The following is a 24,350-nucleotide window of genomic DNA, read 5'->3' on the forward strand; positions in this document are numbered from 1 at the left end:
TTATAGATCTAGTTAGATATAGATAAATATAGATGTAGATAGATCTAAATAGAGATATAGATATGGATAGATGCATATATAGTTAAAGAAGATAAATATAAAAATTGATATAGATGGATGGATATAGAAACATTATATATATACCAATGTTGAAATTTATAAATATAAACTGAAATTTATATAGAGATAGATAAATATAAATATATATAGATAGATATAGATATATTGTTAGATATAGTTACAGATAGAATGATATAGAAATAGAAATATATTTAAATAGATTTACATATATATATATATATGTATTATATGTATCTATGTACGTAGTTATAAATATAGATTGAAATATATTTAGAGATAGATATAAATAAAGGTAAAGAGATAGATAGGTAGATATAGATATATATAAAGAGATAAAGAAATGGTGATATAAAAAGATGTAGATTAAGGAAGATATAGATGTAGATAGATATAAATATTGATATATATGGATACATATAATTTATAGATACAGATGAATATAGATATAGAGATATTGATATAGAGATAAAGATAGATGTAATTTGATTTAGATATAGATATATATAGATATAAATCTAGGAAGACATAGATATAGATAGATATCGATATTGATAGATAACGATACATATAATATAGATAGATATAGATAAAAATATAGAGATAGGTATAGATAAATTTAATATATGTAGATATAGACAGATAGAGATATTGAAAGGGATAGATAATTATATCTATATCTATATCTATATAGATATTCACAAATATGGTTTGAAATAGATATCGAGATAGATATATGTAGATATAGAAATGGATAGATACAGACATATACAATAGAGATACGTTTACATATAAATGTAAATAGATATAAAAAGATATGTATAACTTTATCTATATTGATAGTTATAAATATAGATTGAAATATATATAGAAAGTAAAAGAGAGATATAGGTATAGATAAATTTAGATAGATGTAGGTAGTTATAGATATATATATATATAAATATGGATGTAGATAGATATAAATAAATATGTATATCTTTATCTATATTGATAATTATAAATGTTGATTAAAATATATAAAGTAAAAGAGAGATACAGGTATAGATAAATTTAGATAGATGTAGGTAGTTATATATATATATATATATATATAAATATGGATGTAGATAGATAAAAATAGAGATATAGATATGGATATATGTAGATATAGATAAAGAGATAAATATAAAAATTGATATAGATTTATAGATATAGATAGATTATATGAAGGGCCAGGGGGAAAAACGATGAATGTCGATTTTTCGCCCATTTTGAGATCGCAACGCCATCTGATAGTTCCGAAGCTGTACAATAAGAATGAGAACGGCCTTGGTAGGGAAACGATGAGAAGTGCCTGAAAAACGCATTTTTATTTTGGCATATATTAACGTTCTTATGGAAAGAAATACTTTGTTTTTCATTTCCTGGCAAATTGTCTTGAATGAACATTCATCGTTTTTCCCCCTGGCCCTTCATATATATACCAATGTAGAAATTTATGAATATATAGATTTTAATTTATATTGGGAAAGATAAATATAAATATATATATATAGATAGTTATAGATTAATATAAATAGATGTAGATATATAATTATATCCATATTTATAAAGATAAGCATAAATATAAATTGAAATAGATATTGAGTTAGATATGTATAAATATAGAAATAAATAGATATGGACATAAATGATAGAGATACATAGAGATATAAATATATATAAATTGATTTAGATATATATATATATATATAGATATAAATTTAGGAAGATATAGATGTAGATAGATATAGATATTGATAGATAACGATACATATAATATAGATAGATACAGATGAATAAAGATATAGAGATGTTGATATATTGAAATGTAGATATAGATTGACAAAATATCGATAAGAAATATATCGTTTATTATAGATAGATATAGATATATGATTATATCTATGTCTATATAGATAGTTATAAATATAAATTGAAATAGATATAGTGTTTGATATATATAGATATAGATAAAGATGGATATAGACATAGAGGATAGGGATACATATAGATGTAGATATATATTGATATAGATAAATATATAGAGATAGATATAGATAGGTATAAAAAAATTAGATTTAGACAGAGATATTGAAAGGCATAGATAAATATATCTATATCTATATAGATATTTATAAATATGGTTTGAAATAGATATGATACAGATGAATATAGATATGGATATATTGATGTAGAAATATAGATATAGATAGACAAAATATCGATAAGAATAGATATCGTTTAATATAGATAGATGATTATATCTAAGTCTATATAGATAGTTATAAGTATAAATTGAAATAGATATAGAGTGAGATAAATATAGATATATTAATAGATGGATATAGACATATATGATAGGGTTACATATATATATAGAAATATATATATATAGATATAGATAATAATTTATAGATATATATATAAATATACATATATGTAGATATAGACAGATAGAGATATTCAAAGGGATTGATAATTATATCTATATCTATATAGATATTTACAAATATGGTTTGAAATAGATATCGAGATATATATATATATATATATATATATATATATATATATATATAGATATAGAAATGGATAGATACATAAATAAACAATAGAGATACATGTACATATAAATGTAAATAGATATAAATAGATATGTATAACTTTATCTATATTGATAGTTACAAATATATATTGAAATATATATAGAAAGTAAAAGAGAGTTATAGATATAGATAAATTTAGGTAGATGTATGTAGTTATAGATTTTGATAGATATTGATAAATATAGATGTAGATAGATATAGATATATAGATAGGAAGATATAGATATAGACATAAAATTATATAGATGTAGATATAGATAAATTAGGTAGTTATAGATTTAAATAGATATAGATAAATAACGATGTAGATAGATATAAATATAGATATAGATATAAATAGATGTAAATATAGATATAAAAACTACATATAAAAAATATAGATGGGTTGAAATATATATATGCCTCTCTTGATATTTTTTTTTGCCCACGCCTAAAACTAAGCCAAGATACACACACACACACACACACACACCTACACACCCACACACACCCCTCACTCACACACACACACACACACACACACACACACACAAAGCACATTGTTGAACCCAACTGATATTTTTTATTAAGTATAGAGTTTTGATTTGAACCCCAAGAAATTTTATATAATTACCAAAGCCAAAAAATATTAAAACACATACACACACACACACACTAAATATACAAAACACACTGCTGAACCCAACTGATATTTTTTTATTAAGCATAGAATTTTGATTTGAACCCCAAGAAATTTTATATAATAAACATAACAAAATTCTAATATTTATTTTTGTTTAACAGGTACAACAAGTTTTGAGCACATAAGCAGTTTCTGAGGAATACAAGGCAGCAGCAGCAGCAAGCAATTAACTTATAGAAGGCAGTGTGTATTCCATCTAATTGCATGGATAATCTTGACATAGGATTTTTTGAGAGAAGATGTATTTCAAAATACATAAAATCTAAGTCACTTGTTGATGATTTAAAGCTTAGATTCTTTGGCCTGTCCGAGTATGACCTGTTTACAGTGCAAAATGAAACTGAAATGCAGTGGGTGCTTGCCAGTGACAGGCCATTCCAATGCCTATTTCTCAATTTTATCAGCAAGTTTGAAAGGCTTGTATACAACAAGTACAAGAGAATTGTTGGATTGTTTGTTAATTTTTATACAGACAGGTGCCATTATTATTTAAGGTTGAAATTGTTTGACAAATATTGGTTCAACAATTGCTATAAGCATTGTTTTGAGTATAGGATGCCCATGATTGCATCTCAGAGTTTAAATTGGAGACATTATAAATATTCAAATAAAATTATTAACAAGATATCTAAAAATAAGAAGATTGAATTTGTTACAACTGATAATGGGAATTTGTACAGTGGTGAAGATTTCAATCCAGAGTTTGTATCATATTCCAACTATATATATTTGAATGAGCTTGTCATGTATTTTATAAGGCAAAAATTTAGAGATTGCACTTATGATTGTATTGTTGAGGCACTGGGGCAGAATAATTTGCATGACATATGCAACTGTGGGAGAGTTTTGTCCAGCCTCTCAGTGTGATTTCAGGCACAGGAATCTGGCAGTTGGGAATCAACTCGCAGCAGGCAGCCCTGATTATTTCAGCAGAGACAGCAATCAAGGTAAATAAATATTTGCTGCAAGTGTAAATCCCTGCCCATCATAGCCAGGCTCGGGTCTGTATGCAGGAAGAGGCAAGATATTTGTTTGAAATCTGCTTGGGTATAATTTTCTGAATCCTGTACCTAATAATAGCATCACAGCATAACTCTGATAGAGATAGGGACATTGAGTATCAATATTCAGAACAAACCTCTATAAGATATGACAACCTGCAACAATCTGGATGTATGAGATGTTTTATTGATTCTCTATTTTTCAGGCTCTCTTGTTACAATCTTGTTTCTCTCTATTGCCATCACTATAATAATATCTGCCACATGTTCTATGATTATATGCTGTATAGGATCTTCTCATCAGTGTAACAAATTTCCTGTCTTGTTTCACATGCAGTTCCAAATCCCTGCCCATCACAGCCAGGCTCGGGTCTGTATGCAGGAAGAGGCAAGATATTTGTTTGAAATCTGATTGGGTATAATTTTCTGAAGCCTGTACCTAATAATAGCATCACAGCATAACTCTGATAGAGATAGGGACATTGAATATCAATAAAATATTCAGAACAAACCTCTATAAGATATCACAACCTGCAACAATCTGGATGTATGAGATGTTTTATTGATTCTGTATTTTTCAGGCTCTCTTGTTACAATCTTGTTTCTCTCTGCAATATTGCCATCACTATAACAATATCTGCCACATGTTCTATGATTATATGCTCTAACAACATAAACCTGAAAACATATCTGTAATCAATAACTTGTCAGTAATCAATTCTAACAAGTTTAATTTTTAATAGGCTCTTCCTGTCTTGTTTTACATGCAGTTCCAAATCCCTGCCCATCAGTGCTGTAGAAATATCAGCCAGGCTCGGGTTTATGTGTAGGAAGAGGCAAGATATTTGTTTGAAATCTGCTTGGGTATAATTTTCTGAAGCCTGTACCTAATAATAGCATCACAGCATAGCTCTGTCAGAGATAGGGACATATTTTTCAGGCTCTCTTGTTACAATCTTGTTTCTCTCTGCATCACTATAATAATATCTGCCACATGTTCTATGATTATATGCTCTAACAACTTCAATGAAAACATATTTGTAATCAATAATAATTATTCTTGTCAGTAATCAATTCTAACAAGTTTAATTCTTAATAGGCTCTTCTCCTCATCAGTGTAACAAATATCTTGCCTGTTCCTACACACAGACCCGAGCATGGCTGATATTTCTACAGCACTGATAGGCAGGGATGGAACTGCATGGAACTGTCACTGGCAAGCACCCACTGCATTTCAGTTTCATTTTGCACTGTAAACAGGTCATACTCGGACAGACCAAAGAATCTAAGCTTTAAATCATCAACAAGTGACTTAGATTTTATGTATTTTGAAATACATCTTCTCTCAAAAAATCCTGTGTCAAGATTATCCATGCAATTAGATGGAATACACACTGCCTTCTATAAGTTAATTGCTTGCTGCTGCTGCTGCCTTGTATTCCTCAGAAACTGCTTATGTGCTCAAAACATGTTGTACCTGTTAAACAAAAATAAATATTAGAATTTTGTTATGTTTATTATATAAAATTTCTTGGGGTTCAAATCAAAATTCTATGCTTAATAGAAAAATATCAGTTGGGTTCAGCAGTGTGTTTTGTATATTTAGTGTGTGTGTGTGTGTGTATGTGTGTTAATATTTTTTGGCTTTGGTATTTATATAAAATTTCTTGGGGTTCAAATCAAAACTCTATACTTAATAAAAAATATCAGTTGGGTTCAACAATGTGCTTTGTGTGTGTGTGTGTGTGTGTGTGTGTGTGTGTGTGTGTGTGAGAGAGAGAGGGGTGTGTGTGTGGGTGTGTAGGTGTGTGTGTGTGTGTGTGTGTATCTTGGCTTAGTTTTAAGTGTGGGCAAAAAAAATATCAAGAAGGGCATATTTTTAACAAGCTTATGGACAACAATCTGACAGAAGTACCTTTTGCAAGTGTGGACAAATCAATCTCGGGGGTCTCATCATTTCACAGGAACTTCCCGAGGGCATTTTTACAAAAATCTTGGATTAGACGGAGTACCACACTTGAGCAAAAAGCTCATATGGGCATGTTGAGCAAGTTTTAAGTGTAGCCAAATCTGCCTGAGGGGGGTTCATCATTTATCGACCCAGCTATAGCATCAATTATACTACTCTATATCTGTCTATTTATATCTATCTCTCTCTAAATATATTTCTATCTATATTTATAACTATCTATATAGATATATATAATCTATCTACATGTACATGTATGTAAATATATATCTATATCTAAATCTATCTATATCTATCTATATATCTGTACCTATCTATATCTATAAACCTATATCTATTTTTATATGTAGTTTTTCTATCTATATCTACATCTATCCATATCTATATCTATATTTATATATATCTACATCTATATTTATCTATATTTATCTTAATCTATAACTACTTACATCTAACTAAATTTATCTATATCTATATCTTTTACTTTCAATACATATTTCAATCTACTCTATAACTTTCAATATAGAAAATCATTTAATAACTATCTATATTTATCTATCTCTCTGTATTTGTCCATATCTATCTATCTATATATGTATTTATATCTATATGTAAATCAATTGATTTCTATCTGTGTCTCTATATATCTCCATCATCTATGACTATATATATTTTTATATCAATACATATCTAACTCTATATCTATTTCAATCCATATTTATAACTATCTATATAGATATGGATATAATTATCTATTTATATCTTTCTGTATTAATCTATACCTATTCTTATCTATATTTTGTATATCTATATCTACATTTTTCTATCACTATCTCTATATCTATATTCATCTGCAACTATATCTATATTATATGTATTCTTATCTATCAATATTTATATCTATCTACATCTATACTAATCTCCATCTATGTAAATCTATAACTACCTACATCTATCTATTTTTTCTATATCTATATTTTACTTTCTATATATATTTCAAATTATATTTATAACTATCAATATAGGTAAAATATAATTATCTTTCTATGTCGATCCACCTATATCTATTTTTATATGTAGTTTCTATATCTATATCTACATCTATCCATATCTATATCTATATTTATATCTATCTACATCTATCCTTATCTCTATCTATCTAAATCCTTAACTACCTACATCTATTTAATTTTTTCTATATCTATATCTATATTTTACTTTCTATATATATATATTTCGAACTATATTTATAACTACCAATATAGATAAAATATAATTATCTTTCTATGTCGATCCACCTATATCTATTTTTATATGTAGTTTCTCTATCTATCTCTACATCTATCCGTATCTATATCTATATTTTTTCTATGTACATCTGTCTAAATTTATGTCTATATCTATATCTATCTATCTATATATCTATATTTATAATTATCTATCTCTATATATATTTCAATCTATATTTATAACTATCTACATAGGTATGTATATAATTTATCTATATCTACATCCATCTAAATTTATATCTATATCGCAATCTAATTATATCTATATCTATCAATAAATCTTTATCTATCTATATCTATCCATCTATATCTATTTTAGATGTAGTATTTCTATCTATATCTACATCTATCCATATCTATATTTTAATTTATAAATATCTACATTTATATTAATCTATATCTATCTAAATCTACAACTACCTACATCTATCTTTTACTTTCTATATATATTTCAATATACATTTATAACTATCAATATAGATAAATATATACATATCTATCTATTTTTTTAAATATGTCTATCTCTATATCTATTTCAAACCATATTTATAAATATCAATATAGATATAGATATAATTATCTATATCTTACAATATTTTTATCTATCTATATCTACATCTATTTATATCTACATGTATTTGTATCTATATGTATCTCTATCATATATGTCTATATCTATCTACTTGCATATCTCTATATATCTAACTCTATATTTATTTCAATCCATATTTATAACTTCCTATAATGATATAGATATAATTATCTATCTATTCATATCTATATTCTATCTATCTATATCTACATTTTTCTATCAATATCTCAATATCTATATTCATTTGTATCAATATCTTTATTATATGTATCTATATCTATCAATATTCGTATCTATCTACATCTATATCTTCCTAAATCTATATATATTTTATCTACATTTCTCTATCTCTTTATATAAATCTATATCTATCTATCTATCTCTATCAATCTCTTCACCAATATTTATATCTATCTATCTCTAAATATATTTCAATCTATAATTATAACTATCTAGAAACATATATATATATATATATATATATATATATATATATATATATATAACTATATCTACATATATCTAAATTTATATCTATATCTATCTATATCTATCCATCTATATCTATTTTTATATGTAGTTTTCTTATATCCTCCTGAAACCCCATGTCCAATGTGTTGGACATTTGTATTTTGCATGCTAAAATGTTATTCGTAAGTCTAAGTCATTGGATTCTCTTGTCCATTACACTGGACCGTCTTGTGCTGCCATCTATGTACCTGTGTGGCAACTACGTGCTCCTGAAGCTTGTCCTTTGTTGTTTGAAAATGGCTGCCGATCGGAAGAGGTCCGTTGAAGGTAATTATGCAGTTCTAGTTAAATTTTTACTTATTTTTCCAAAGTATTTTTTGTTTGCTCACCTGATGCGTTATTTTAAAGCATTAAATAGCAGAAATAATTCACTGATTTAACATTTTCGTGTGTACCTTTGAAGCCTTAGGCACGTTTTTGCTCGTGTCCATTTTAATGGACGGTGGGTCTCCGTCAGCTAATTTTACTTCAACTGTATTTTTGCTGTTCTATTGATACAGTAGTATTTTTTAAAAAATACCTAGACGCCAATTTTGGAAGAAAACAGGTAGGCCTATTTAAATGTTCACATTACGAATTCAGTTTTTTATCGATTGATTTAAAAGTATGGGTGCGTTAGCATGTTGGTTATTTGCTCCATTCACAAAATACAGTTACAAGTCCTCAATAAAACTCCAGTCAAGTCTCTTCCTCTGAGAGATATTCAACCCCTTAACAAATTAAAATTATGAAGTTTCTTACAATATAAAAATATCTTAATATATATTTATATATTTATTTATTAAAACTAACAGTGATAAATCCCTCATCAAAGCCAAAATAGAAACACGTATTTGGAATGTAGTCATGGAAGATAAGTTGAAATTTGGATGCCTTCCACAAATAATGGCCACTTCTTCCAATTCCATTCAGTAATTTACATAACAATCATGGATGTCCGAAGGAGTACAGGGGGCTACAGCCCCTGGAAAATGAAATTTAACCAGAAATTACATATTTTGCACATATAATTTAATTTCTGTCATATCAACTTTTACCCCACCCCCATGGAAAAAATACTATGCTTGCCCATCAGTGGAAAAAATCCTGCGGATGTCCATGATTGCAATAAATCATTCTGGCAGCCAAATGCTTAGTTTATTTTATTTGTTGCAGGTTTGATGGCCTTGAAGACAGTATCCAGGATGATGATGATGATTCTGCAGCTGGCAGACACAATTGGATACCATACGAATATGTGTGCCTGTTTTGGGATGAAGATTTTCTAAAGCAGATGTGCAGATATACCAACATGAAATTTCAACAGGAAACTGGTATTGTTTTAAATCTAAATGTGAATGACATGAAAGCGTATTTGGGAGCCACACTTTTAATGTCATGTTTAGGGTATCCCAGAGTCCGCATGTACTGGGCAAAGACAACACGCGTTCCTGCTATTGCAAATGCAATAACAAGGAACAGGTTTTTTCAAATAAGAAACCATTTGAAAGTTATTGACGATGCTCAAGTAACAAATGAGCAAAGACAAAAGGATAAACTTTGGAAAGTACGGCCAATTATGGACAGAGTAAGAAATGGTTGCCTTACTCTACCACGAAGCAAAAATCTTGCGGTGGATGAACAGATGATACCGTTTACATGTGTGTGTACAGTAAAACAATTTGTAAGGGGTAAACCTAATCCAGAAGGATTGAAGAATTTTGTGTTAGCTGCACCAAGAGGTTTGGTATTAGATTTTGAGGTTTATCAGGGTAAAAATACATTCCTCACAGCTGAAAGTGCTAAAGGTCTTGGTGTTGGTGGTGCAGCAGTGCTAAGGTTAGCAGAGACTTTGGGCCAAGGAACACATATTTTTTTGACAGGTATTTTACGTCAGTTACATTGCTGGATGAGCTAAGGAACAGAGGAATTGCTGGTACAGGGACAATCATGAAATCCAAAGTTCCAACAGCTGTTCATCTGACAGATGACAAAATAATGGGAAAGATGGAAAGGGGTTCATCTGACATGTCAGTACGCCAGGATGATCAGGCATGTATTGTAAAGTGGTACGATAAAAAACCTGTTCTGTTGTGTTCTTCAAAGCTTGGGGTGGAACCACAAGATAAATGTAAACGTTGGTCAAAGAAAGATGGAAAATATATTGAAGTTCAAAGACCAGCAGTTGTCAGAGAATACAACATAAACATGGGGAGCATTGATTTGATAGACAGAATGATCAGCTATTACAGAATTAAGACACGCACTAAAAAATGGACTGTCAAGACAATACTTCATTTCTTTGATTTAAGTGTAGCAAATGCTTGGATTTTGATGAGGGAGGATCGAAAATCCAATGCAGGCGGAAAATGTGTTCAGGTTCTCGATTTCAAAATTTCAGTTGCGGAAGAACTACTGAGACAGTCGGAATATTCCGATTCCAGTGATGAAGACACTGTAAGTACACCACAAAGCACTCGTAAGCGACAAAGGCAAGATGGAAGCACAGAGGTCAGTAAGATTAACAAAAGAAGAATCAAGCATTTTCCAGAAATGATGGATATAAAGAACTCTGTCAGATGCAAGAACAAAGGTTGCTCAAAGAAAACTAAAGTCCGGTGTATGAAATGTGATGTGTACCTTTGTTTAACTGTACAAAGTAATTGTTTTGCAGAAGCTCATTCATAGAGTTTGCACTGGTTTGTAAGTAATAATATCTGGTTGAGCCTATTTCATATTTATTAGTTTCAGCATTTATTGTAATCAGTCAAATAACAATTAAAAATCACAGGCCACGTAAAGAAAATATACTCGTTTTGTTATACTTTTGATAAGGTATTATTAATATTTTTTCTCTTCATATTTGTTTGTACAAATCTTAAACGTGTAGCAAGAGGACTCATGTAGTAATAATTAATGTAAAAATGAAAAATATAACATAAATAATCAACTTAAATTATTTAAAAGCTTATTATTGCCAAACCCACCAATGTTTCAGCCGGACTCTTTTTTTTATACGGCCAAGACCCAATGTCCATCGTAATGGACATGAAAAAAAATAATGTTATGAAAATTATTTTCGAAAAATGACTTAAAAATCATTTAATTATCTATCTATATTTATCTATCTCTATATATTTGTCTATATCTATCTATCTATATAGATATCTATATCTATATCTCCCTATTTATATCTATCTCTCTATAAATATATTTCTATCTATATCTATAACTAACTATATACATATATATATAATCTATTTATACCTACATCTATCTAAATATTTATGTATATCTAAATCTATCTATATCTATCTATATATCTATTTCTATATATATTTTTAAACCTATATCTATTTGTATATGTAGTTTTTCAATCTATATCTACATCTATCTATATCTATATCAATATTTATATATATCTGCATGTATATTTATCTATATTTATCTTAATCTATAACTACTTACATCTATCTAAATTTATCTATATCTATATCTTTTACTTTCAATATATTTTATTACTTTCAATATAGAAAATGATATAATTATCTATCTATATTTATCTATCTCTATATATTTGTTTATATGTATCTATCTATATACATATTTATATCTATATCTAAGTCAATTGATTTCTATTTATATATCTATGTATCTCCATCATCATTGACTATATCTATTTCTATATCAAAACATATCTAACTCTATATCTATTTCAATTTATATTTATAACTATCTATATAGATATGGATATAATATCTATTTATATCTATCTGTATTAATCTATACCTATTCTTATCTATACTGTGTATATCTATATCTATATTTGTCTATCACTATCTCTATATCTATATTCATCTGCATCTATATCTATATTATATGTATTCTTATCTATCAATATTTATATCTATCTACGTCTATACTTATCTGTATCTATCTAAATCTATAACTACCTACATCTATCTAAATTTTTCTATATCTATATCAATTTTTGTTTTCTATATATATTTCAAACTATATTTTTAACTATCAATATAGATAAAATATAATTATCAATCTATATCGATCCATCTATTTCTATTTTGTATGTGGTTTATCTATCTATATCTACATCTATACATATCTATATCTGTATTTATATCTATCTACATCTATATTTATCTATATCTATATTTATATCTATCTACATCTATACTTGTCTATATCTATCAAAATCTATAACTACCTACATCTTCCTAAATTTATCTATATTTATCTATTACATTCTGTATTTTCAATCTATATTTATAACTATCAATATAGATAAAGATATAATTATCTATCTATATCTATTCATCTATATCTATTTTAAATGTAGTTTTCTTATATATCTACATCTATCTATATCAATATTTTTATTTAAATATATCTACAACTATGTTTATCTATATCTATATGAATCTATAACTACCTACGTCTATCTAAATTTATCTATTCAGTCTGTAACGCGTCTGACTACCATGCTAAAAGTCCCGGGTTCGATCTCCGGCCGGTTCAAATCCGGGAAATTTTCTAACGATGGAAGCGGCCCCGGCGCCCACCCAGCGTCGAATAACATGGGTACCTGGGGAAACACTGGGGGGTAAAGGCGGTCATTGGCGTGATGCTGATCACATCACCCCCACTCACGACTGGATCACGAAAGTGTGGGGCGTTACCCCCACACCCCCTATACGCCATCATGGCGCGGTGCTATTCACAGGGGAGCACTTTATTTTTTTACTATAAATATCTATCTCTCTCTAAATATATTTCTTTCTATATTTATAACTATCTATATAGATATATATATATATTCTATCTATATCTACATCTATTTAAATATATATCTATATCTAAATCTATCTATATCTATATATATATACCTATATCTATAAAATTATATTTATTTTTATATGTAGTTTTTCTATCTATATCTACACCTATCCATATCTATATCTATATTTATATCTATCTACATCTATACTTGTCTATATCTATCAAAATCTATAACTACCTACATCTTCCTAAATTTATCTATATCTATCTATTACATTCTATATCTTTCAAAATATATTTATAACTATCAATATCGATAAAGATCTAATTATCCATCTATATCTATACATCTATATTTATATGTATCTCTATGATCTATGTCTATATCTATCTATTTCTATATCTATATATCTAACTCTATATCTATTTCAATTTATATTTATAACTATCTATCTATATCAGTATCTATATTTAGATATATCTACATCTATGCTTATCTGTATCTATAAATATATATCTCTCTCTAAATATATTTCTATCTATATTTATAACTATCTATATAGATATATATATATATATATAATCTATCTATATCTACATCTATTTAAATATATATCTAAATCTATCTATAAATATCTATATATCTATATCTATCTATATCTATAAACCTATGTCTATTTTTATATGTAATTTTTTTATCTATATCTACATCTATCCATATCTATATCTATATTTATATATATCTACATCTATATTTAGCTATATTTATCTTAATCTATAACTACTTACATCTATCTAAATTTATCTATATCTATATTTATCTTTTATACATTTCAATCTATTTTATAACTTTCAATATAGAAAATGATATAATTATCTATCAATATATGTATCTATCTCTATATATTTGTCTATATCTATCTATCTATATAGATATCTATATCTACATCTCTCTATTTATATCTAACTCTCTCTAAATATATTTCTATCTATATCTACATCTATCAATATCTATATTTATATATATATCTACATTTATATTTATCCATATTTATCTTAATCTATAACTACTTATATCTAACTAAATTTATCTACATCTTTATCTATCTTTTACTTTCAATATATATTTCAATCTATTTTATAACTTTCAATATAGAAAATCATTTAACTATCTATCTATATTTATCTATCTCTATATATTTGTCTATATTTATTTATCTATATAGATATCTATATCTATATCTCTCTATATATATAGGAAATAGTTTGAGCAACTGCTAGTTAGAATTAGATGATCACCCAGCAGATATTACTCTATACACCCCTATTCTCATACAACATAAAAAGAAAAATACCCCCAAATAAAAGTTAAATAATAAGGTATGGTATGGGAAAACAACCCAAACTAATAAAGATAAAAATAAACTAAAAACTGGAGATATATAATATGGGTAATAATTTCTCAAAGTAGGTAATGTTTGCTCCTTAGTAAATAATTTAACTGCATCAGCAAAAGGCTGAAAAATACCACAAACCCCAACCCGATTAGGACCCTTACGAATTTGAATATAACCTAAAACCTTACGTTCAAATAAAGTAAAAAAGCAACTCTAATTAAAACACATACAACTAAAATAATAAAAGAAATAATTCCAATAAGTAAATCTAATATCATCTACTATAAAAAGAAATTTATCTTCATTCTTGAATCCTAAATTCAATGCACTTCTCTGCCATAATAGTAATTATTATTAATCAATATTATATATATAATATAAGTATTTGGTCCTTTCGTACTAAAACACTTTAAATATTAAGAGATAGAAACCAACCTGGCTCACGCCGGTTTGAACTCAGACCATGTAAGAAATTAAAGGTCGAACAGACCATCAAATTTGAAATGCTACACCCAAATGATATCTTAATCCAACATCGAGGTCGCAACCCCTCCTGTCGATATGATCTCTCAAGAAAGATTACGCTGTTATCCCTAAGGTAACTTATTCTTTAAATCACTAAAAATGGATCCAAATAACAAAAATTATTGAATATAAAATAAAAAAGAGCTAATTATTATCTTCCCATCACCCCAACAAAATATTATTTAATAATATATATAATTATATTACTAATCAAAACATCATTAAAATAATATAAAGATCTATAGGGTCTTATCGTCCCCTTAAAAAAATAAAGCCTTTTCACTTTAAAGTAAAATTATATATTAATTAACTAAAGACAATCTATTCCTCGTCCAACCATTCATTCTAGCCCCCAATTAAAAGACTAATGATTATGCTACCTTCGCACGTCAAAATACCGCGGCCATTAAACAAGCGTCATTGGGCAGGTTATACTTCATATAAAATCATGAAAAGATGTTTTTGATAAACAGGCGAGAATAAATTTTGCCTAATTCCTTTAATTAATTAAATAAATATACTAATAGAATCATAATTTCCAAATAAAATTAATTAAAACATGTAATTAGGTAAACAAGTAAAACCAAACTAAATTTTTAATAATAATCCCAAATAAATTATAACAAAATTACAAAAATTAGCAATCTCCAAACCAATAAATATAATAGTTTATTATAAAGTTATAACCAACATATTAACCAGAAGCACATCCCCTAGTTATAACTAAACATTAATATTATAATATATATTAATATAAAAAATATTAAAATGTAAAACTATATTAAATATGATTCCCTAATAACTAGATATAAGATAAGTCGAATAACATTTTATTACAAATAGTAATTTTAATAGAAAAATATAACACATTTACCTTAAAATTAATCTACTAGCTCCTCATCTTTCGAGAAAACAGAATATTCAATTAAAATTTAATCTTCCCTGATACAAAAGGTACGATTATTAACATCTCCTATAATAAAAATTAATATTTCATATATTTAATAAATCCCAACACTGTACTAATAATCTATAACAAACTAATTTATATATATTAAATATATAACCAACCCCAATAAAATTCCTTTTCATATATAATCAATTTTTAAACAAAACTTAAATAGTAATAAAATTTCTATCAAAATATGTCGAATCGCACGACTAACTACTCAATGTAAATGAATATTCTAACTAACAGAAATATTTTGATACTAATCAAACCAGGCACACCTTCCGGTACACCTACTATGTTACGACTTATCTCACCTATATAAATGAGAGCGACGGGCGATGTGTGCATACCCTAGAGCTAGTAAACCAAAGTGTTGTTCTAAAACAAAATTACAATTAAATCCAATTTTAAATATATTTCCAACATATTATCCAAATCAACATAATGTAACCCATCTCCACCTACTAATAAGCTGCACCTTGACCTGAAATATATTTCAATAGAAAAAAAGAATATATATATATTTAAATATTCAAATTACGGCGGTATACAAACTGATATCTTACAATAATAGGTCAAATAAAACGTGGAATATCGATTATGGGACAGGTTCCTCTAAATAGAATAAAGCACCGCCAAATTCTTTGAGTTTCAAGATCATAACTAATACTACTCAGACCAAATTTACAATGATAATAATAGGGTATCTAATCCTAGTTTAATACACCACCTTTATAGAATTAATAAAAATAAAGAACAAATTATATTAAAAATTTCACCTAATAAATAAAATATAAGCAACCAAAAATCAATTATTACTACAATTAAGCCAACAATTCTCCACTTATGTCCCCACGTCTAACCGCGGCAGCTGGCACGAATTTAGCCGGACAAAATAGGTATTAAAATTTAAAATTCTGTAATCTAATTAACATTAAAATTAAACAAACCCACACACTGCGAACAAACCCGATATTACACCCCCTCAACCCATAAAAAATTGGCGGAAGTTTCCACCTCTCTTTAACAAATACATATGTAAAATTTAACTAAGGAGATTTAAGCTAGAATAAAACTTTAATCTTAAAATATAAAGAGAGGTTCCTTATATTATATAATATGTAGTATACTAAATTAAATTATAATTAAAAATTATCTCACGAAAATTTCCTCCCTTTTCATTTTTTACTCACTTTCCCGTTCTATATAGAACACAATTTTTTTCCCTCAAAATTGTGTTCTATATAGATATATTAACTTCTTTTTTCTCTAAACTCAATAAGCATTAAAATGACATATTAATTAAGTCAATTACTTTAAGTTAGACTACAAACACTTAAAAGAAATTAGATAAAATTAAAAGCAATTCTGAAGTATTTTATATCATTTACTAAATGGGTTCTACTTATTAATAATAAAGATAAAAGTCCAATAAATATTATTATTAGCCCACTATTATAATTTATTTATAAATAAGATGTCTGAAAAAGGGTTACCATGATAGGGTAAAGTATACATGAAACTTTACATGTTCTTATTATTTTGTAATAAAATAAAATTTTTATAATTGAAAGAATTAAACTTTCCCCAATGGTATCAAACCCCATAGTGCATCATACACCAAAATATAATAAAAAGGTAAGCTAATTAGCTAGAGGGTTCATACCCCACATATGAAGGTCTATAACTAATCCTTCCCTTTTTAATGCTCACAACCCCTAAAAAAATAATATTCCTATTGATCCTCACAATAGGAACCCTCCTTTCTATTTCTTCCACCTCATGATATGGAGCCTGAATAGGCTTAGAAATTAATTTAATATCTTTTATTCCATTAATTTCTACACCAAATAATCAACGAAGTACAGAAGCGTCACTTAAATACTTCCTAATTCAAGCATTGGCATCATCAATAATTTTGGCTGCAGCATTAATTATAACTAATTCAGTAAATTTCAATATACAAACCCATCTTCTAACCATGGCTTTATTAATAAAAATAGGAGCTGCTCCATTTCACATTTGAATACCAGAAGTTATAGAAGGAATAACATGAATTAACTGCTTAGTAATGACAACTATTCAAAAAATTGCTCCATCAGCATTACTTAGTTATGTAATTGACAATTTAAACATAATTCTAATTTTAACAATTAGAACATCAGCAATTATTGGAGCAATTGGAGGATTAAATCAAACCTCATTACGAAAAATTATAGACTTTTCATCAATTAACCACATATCATGAATTATTCTAAGAATAACATCAGAAGATAACACCTGATTAATATATTTACTACTATACATCCTTATAACCACCTCTGCCATTATAATATTCTCAATAAACAAAACACACTACGTCCATCAACTGTTTATATTAAATCTTTCCCCCATTAAAAAAATGTCCTTATTTATATCAATATTATCTCTTGCGGGGCTACCACCACTACTAGGGTTTTTACCAAAATGAATAGTTATTATCCAAACAACCAACCTTAAGCAATTAATTATAATCATAATCCTAATTAGTATATCATTATTAACCCTATACTATTATTTACGAACCTCACTTACATCAATTTTAATAAATTATAAAACCAATATATGAAATATTATTAATAACAAACCATTAAACTTAAAAGAACAAGTATTATCGGTAATCACAATTTTTCTTTCAATTTGTGGATTACCGATAATTCAACCAATATATATATATCTTTATAAGATCTTTATAAGGTCTTAAGTTAATTCTAAACTAATGACCTTCAAAGTCATAAATAAAGGGTATTCTTTAGGCCTTAATACATACAACGTACCACCTTGAAATTGCAGTTCAAAATTATTATTCTTAACTATAAAGCCAAAATTAATGAGAGAGTTTAAAACTCATAAATAAATTTACAGTTTATCACCTATAATTTCAGTCATCTCATTCTTGCAACGATGATTATTTTCTACTAACCATAAAGATATTGGTACAATATATTTAATTTTCGGGGTATGATCAGGAATAGTTGGAACATCATTATGTATCTTAATCCGTATAGAATTAGGTCAACCAGGAAGTTTAATTGGAGATGATCAAATCTACAATGTAATTGTAACTGCGCACTCATTTATTATAATTTTTTTCATAGTAATACCTATTATAATTGGGGGATTTGGAAATTGATTAGTACCTCTAATAATTGGAGCTCCAGACATAGCCTTCCCACGATTAAATAATATAAGATTTTGATTATTACCCCCATCATTAACCCTACTATTATCAGGAAGAATTGTAGAAAGTGGTGCAGGAACTGGCTGAACAGTGTATCCACCCCTATCTGCAGGAATTGCACACACCGGAGCCTCTGTGGATCTATCAATTTTTTCATTACATTTGGCAGGAGTATCCTCTATCCTAGGAGCAGTAAATTTTATTACAACAGTAATTAATATACGAACTATAGGAATATCTATAGAACGAATACCATTATTTGTATGGTCAGTAGTAATCACCGCAGTTCTCCTATTATTATCACTACCAGTTCTAGCAGGAGCAATTACCATGCTGTTAACAGATCGAAATTTAAATACCTCATTTTTTGATCCATCCGGTGGTGGAGACCCTATCCTATATCAACATCTATTCTGATTTTTTGGACACCCAGAAGTATATATTCTAATTCTACCAGGATTTGGAATAATTTCACATATTGTAACTCAAGAAAGAGGTAAAAAAGAAACATTTGGAGTTCTTGGAATAATTTATGCAATAATAGCAATTGGATTTCTAGGGTTTATTGTATGGGCACATCATATATTTACTGTAGGAATAGATGTTGATACACGAGCATATTTTACTGCAGCTACAATAATTATTGCTGTACCAACAGGAATTAAGGTATTTAGATGAATTGCCACACTACATGGAACACAAATTAATTATTCCCCATCGATATTATGAGCATTAGGATTTATTTTCCTATTTACAATAGGGGATTAACAGGAGTAGTACTAGCAAATTCATCATTAGATATTGTACTACATGACACATATTATGTTGTAGCACATTTTCATTATGTACTATCTATAGGAGCAGTATTTGCTATTATAGCAGGACTAGTACATTGATTTCTACTATTTACAGGAGTAATAATAAATCCAGATTGATTAAAAATTCAATTCATCTCCATATTTATTGGAGTCAACTTAAAATTCTTTCCACAACACTTTCTAGGGCTAAGAGGAATACCACGACGATATTCGGACTATCCAGATGCATATACAATATGAAACATTGTTTCAAGATTAGGATCAATCTTATCATTTACAGCAGTAATTATTATAATTTTTATTACCTGAGAAGGTATAACAAGTGCTCGATCACCATTATTTAATTTACAACAAGCGTCATCAATTGAATGATATCAAATATCACCCCCTTCCGAACATACATATTCAGAACTTCCAATACTTCTTACTAATAACAATTAATTTTTAAGGTGGCAGAGAAGTGCATTGAATTTAAGCTTCAAATATAAGGATTATTCTTACTTAAAAATGGCAACCTGAAATCAAATAGGGCTACAAGACAGATCCTCCCCATTAATAGAACAAATAATATTCTTTCATGACCACACAATATTAATTTTAATTATAATTACAGTATTAGTAGGGTATCTAATAGCATCATTATTTAATAATAAATTAACAAACCGAATACTTTTAGAAGGGCAAATATTAGAAACAATATGAACAATTATACTAGCAATTACCCTAGTTTTTATATATTTCTATCTATATTTATAACTATATATATATATATATAATCTATCTATATCTACATCTATCTAAATATATATTTATATCTAAATCTATCTATATCTCTTTATATATCTATATCTATCTGTATCTATCTATATCTATACACTTATATCTATTTTTATATGTAGTTTTTCAATCTATATCTACATTTATCCATATCTATATCTATATTTATATATATATCTACATCTATATATATCTATATTTATATTAATCTATAACTACTTACATGTGTCTGAATATATTTATATCTATATCTTTTACTTTCAATATATATTTCAATCTATTTTATAACTTTCAATATAGAAAATCATTTAATTATCTATCTATATTTATCCATCTCTATATATTTGTCTATATGTATCTATCTATATATATTTATATCAATATCTAAATCAATTGATTTCCATCTATATCTCTATGTATCTCCATCATCTACGACTCTATCTCTTTCTGTATTATTACATATCTAAATCTATATCTATTTCAATTTATTTTTAAAACTATCTATATATATATGGATCTATATAGATATAGATTACATATAGAGTATAGAATATAGATATGGATATATATAATATAGATATAGAGATATCTGTATCTCTCTATTTATATCTATCTTTCTCTAAATATATTTCTATCCATATTTATAACTATCTATATAGATCTATCTATATCTACATCTATCTAAATAAATATCTATATCTGAATCTATCTATATATCTATATCTATAAACCTATATCTATTTTTATATGTTGTTTTTCTATCTATATCTACATCTATCCATATCTATATCTATATTTATATATATCTACATCTATACTTATCTATATTTATCTTAATCTATAACTACTTACATCTATCTAAATTCATTTATATCTATATCTATCTTTTAATTTCAATATATATTTCAATCTATTTTATAACTTTCAATATAGAAAATGATATAATTATCTTTCTATATTTATCTATCTCTATATATTTGTCTATAACTATCTATCTATATAGATATCTATATCTATAGCTCTCTATTTATATATATCTCTCTCTAAATATATTTCTATCTATATTCGTTACTATCTACATAGATATATATAATCTATCTATATCTACATCTATCTAAATATATATCTATATCTAAATCTATCTATATCTATCTATATATCTATATCTATCCATATCTATATCTATATTTATATATATCTATATCTATATTTATCTATGTTTATTTTAATCTACAACTATTTACTATATATCTATCTATATAGATATCTATATCTACATCTCTCTATTTATATATATCTCTCTCTAAATATATTTCTATCTATATTTATAATTATCCATATAGATATACATATAATCTATTTATATCTTCATCTATCTAAATATATTATTATAATTAATCTATCTGTATCTATCTATATCTATAAACCTACATCTATTTTATATGTAGTTTTTTTAATATATATATCTATATTTATATATATCTACATCTATATTTATCTTAATCTATAACTACTTACATCTATCTATATTTATCTATCTCTATACATTTGTCTATATGTATCTATCTATATATATATTTATATCTATATCTAAATCAATTGGTTTCTATCTATATCTCTATGTATCTCCATCATCAATGTCTATATCTCTTTCTGTATCAATACATATCTAACTCTATACCTATTTCAATTTATATTTATAACTATCTATATAGATATGGATATAATTATCTATCTATATCTATCTGTATTTATCAATATCTATTCTTATCTATATTTTGTATATCTATATCTATATTTGTATATCACTATCTCTATATCTTTATTCATCTGCATCTATATCTATATTATATGTATTCTTATCTATCAATATTTATATCTATCTACATCTATACTTATCTGTATCTATCTAAATCTATAACTAAGTACATCTATCTAAATTTTTCTATATCTACATAAATTTTTGCTTTCTATAAATATTTCAAACTATATTTTAACTATCAATATAGATGAAATATAATTAACAATCTATATCGATCCATCTATATCTATTTTATATGTGGATTATCTATCTTTATCTACATCTATACATTTCTATATCTATATTTATATCTATCTACATCTATATTTATCTATATCTATATAATATTATCTATCTACATCTATACTTGTCTATATCTATCAAAATCTGTAACTACCTACATCTTCTTAATTTATCTATATCTATCTATTACATTCTGTATCTTTTAATCTATAATTATAACTATGAATATAGATAAAGATATAATTATCTATCTATATCTATTCATCTATATCTATTTTTAAATGTAGTTTTCTTATATATCTACATCTATCTATATCAATATCTTTATTTAAATATATCTACATCTATGTTTATCTATATCTATATAAATCTATAACTACCTACGTCTATCGAAATTTATCTATTCAGTCGGTAACGCGTCTGACTACCATGCTAAAAGTCCCGGGTTCGATCCCCGGCCGGTTCAAGTCCGGGAACTTTTCTAACGATGGAAGCGGCCCCGGCGCCCACCCAGCGTCGAATAACATGGGTAAACTTCGCAACATCTTATTTGACCGCCCTGAAAAATTTCAAAGGCTTGAATTCGTAAATTTGGCAGCATAGCCCTTCAGAGCCAACTAAGAGTAGCCAACTTTGCAACATTTCTTCTTCCTGAATGAAAACGCTAGTGATTTTTTTTCATTCTTTCACATTCCATAAAGTAAAGATACCCTAAAGCAGTAATAAAATATATGAGTAGACAAAAAAATGTTAAGTTGTAATACGAATGTTGAAAATATTTCAAGATTCTTTGTTCTGAATTTGAAAATAGGAAAATGTATGTGCATTGTGAAACACTGAACAGGTTCTCATCCACCTGGAAAGAATTGCGGTCACATTTGAATGCAAGATGGCAAATTTATGGTGATTTTATGCGAAATGTTTAGTAAAGATACCTTGCACAACACCAAACGATTCTGCAAAGTGTCCTTTCCTTGGTTCTTGGCGAAAAATGGTTCGAAACTCCGGCTCAATGTTGCTTGAACTGAGATTAACGTGATTTAATGAGCTGTTTGTTAGCAATCTCCTGGAG

Source organism: Lepisma saccharinum, chromosome 2 (assembly GCF_977018435.1).
Source record: "Lepisma saccharinum chromosome 2, izLepSacc3.1, whole genome shotgun sequence".
NCBI classification, from domain to species: Eukaryota; Metazoa; Arthropoda; class Insecta; order Zygentoma; family Lepismatidae; genus Lepisma; species Lepisma saccharinum.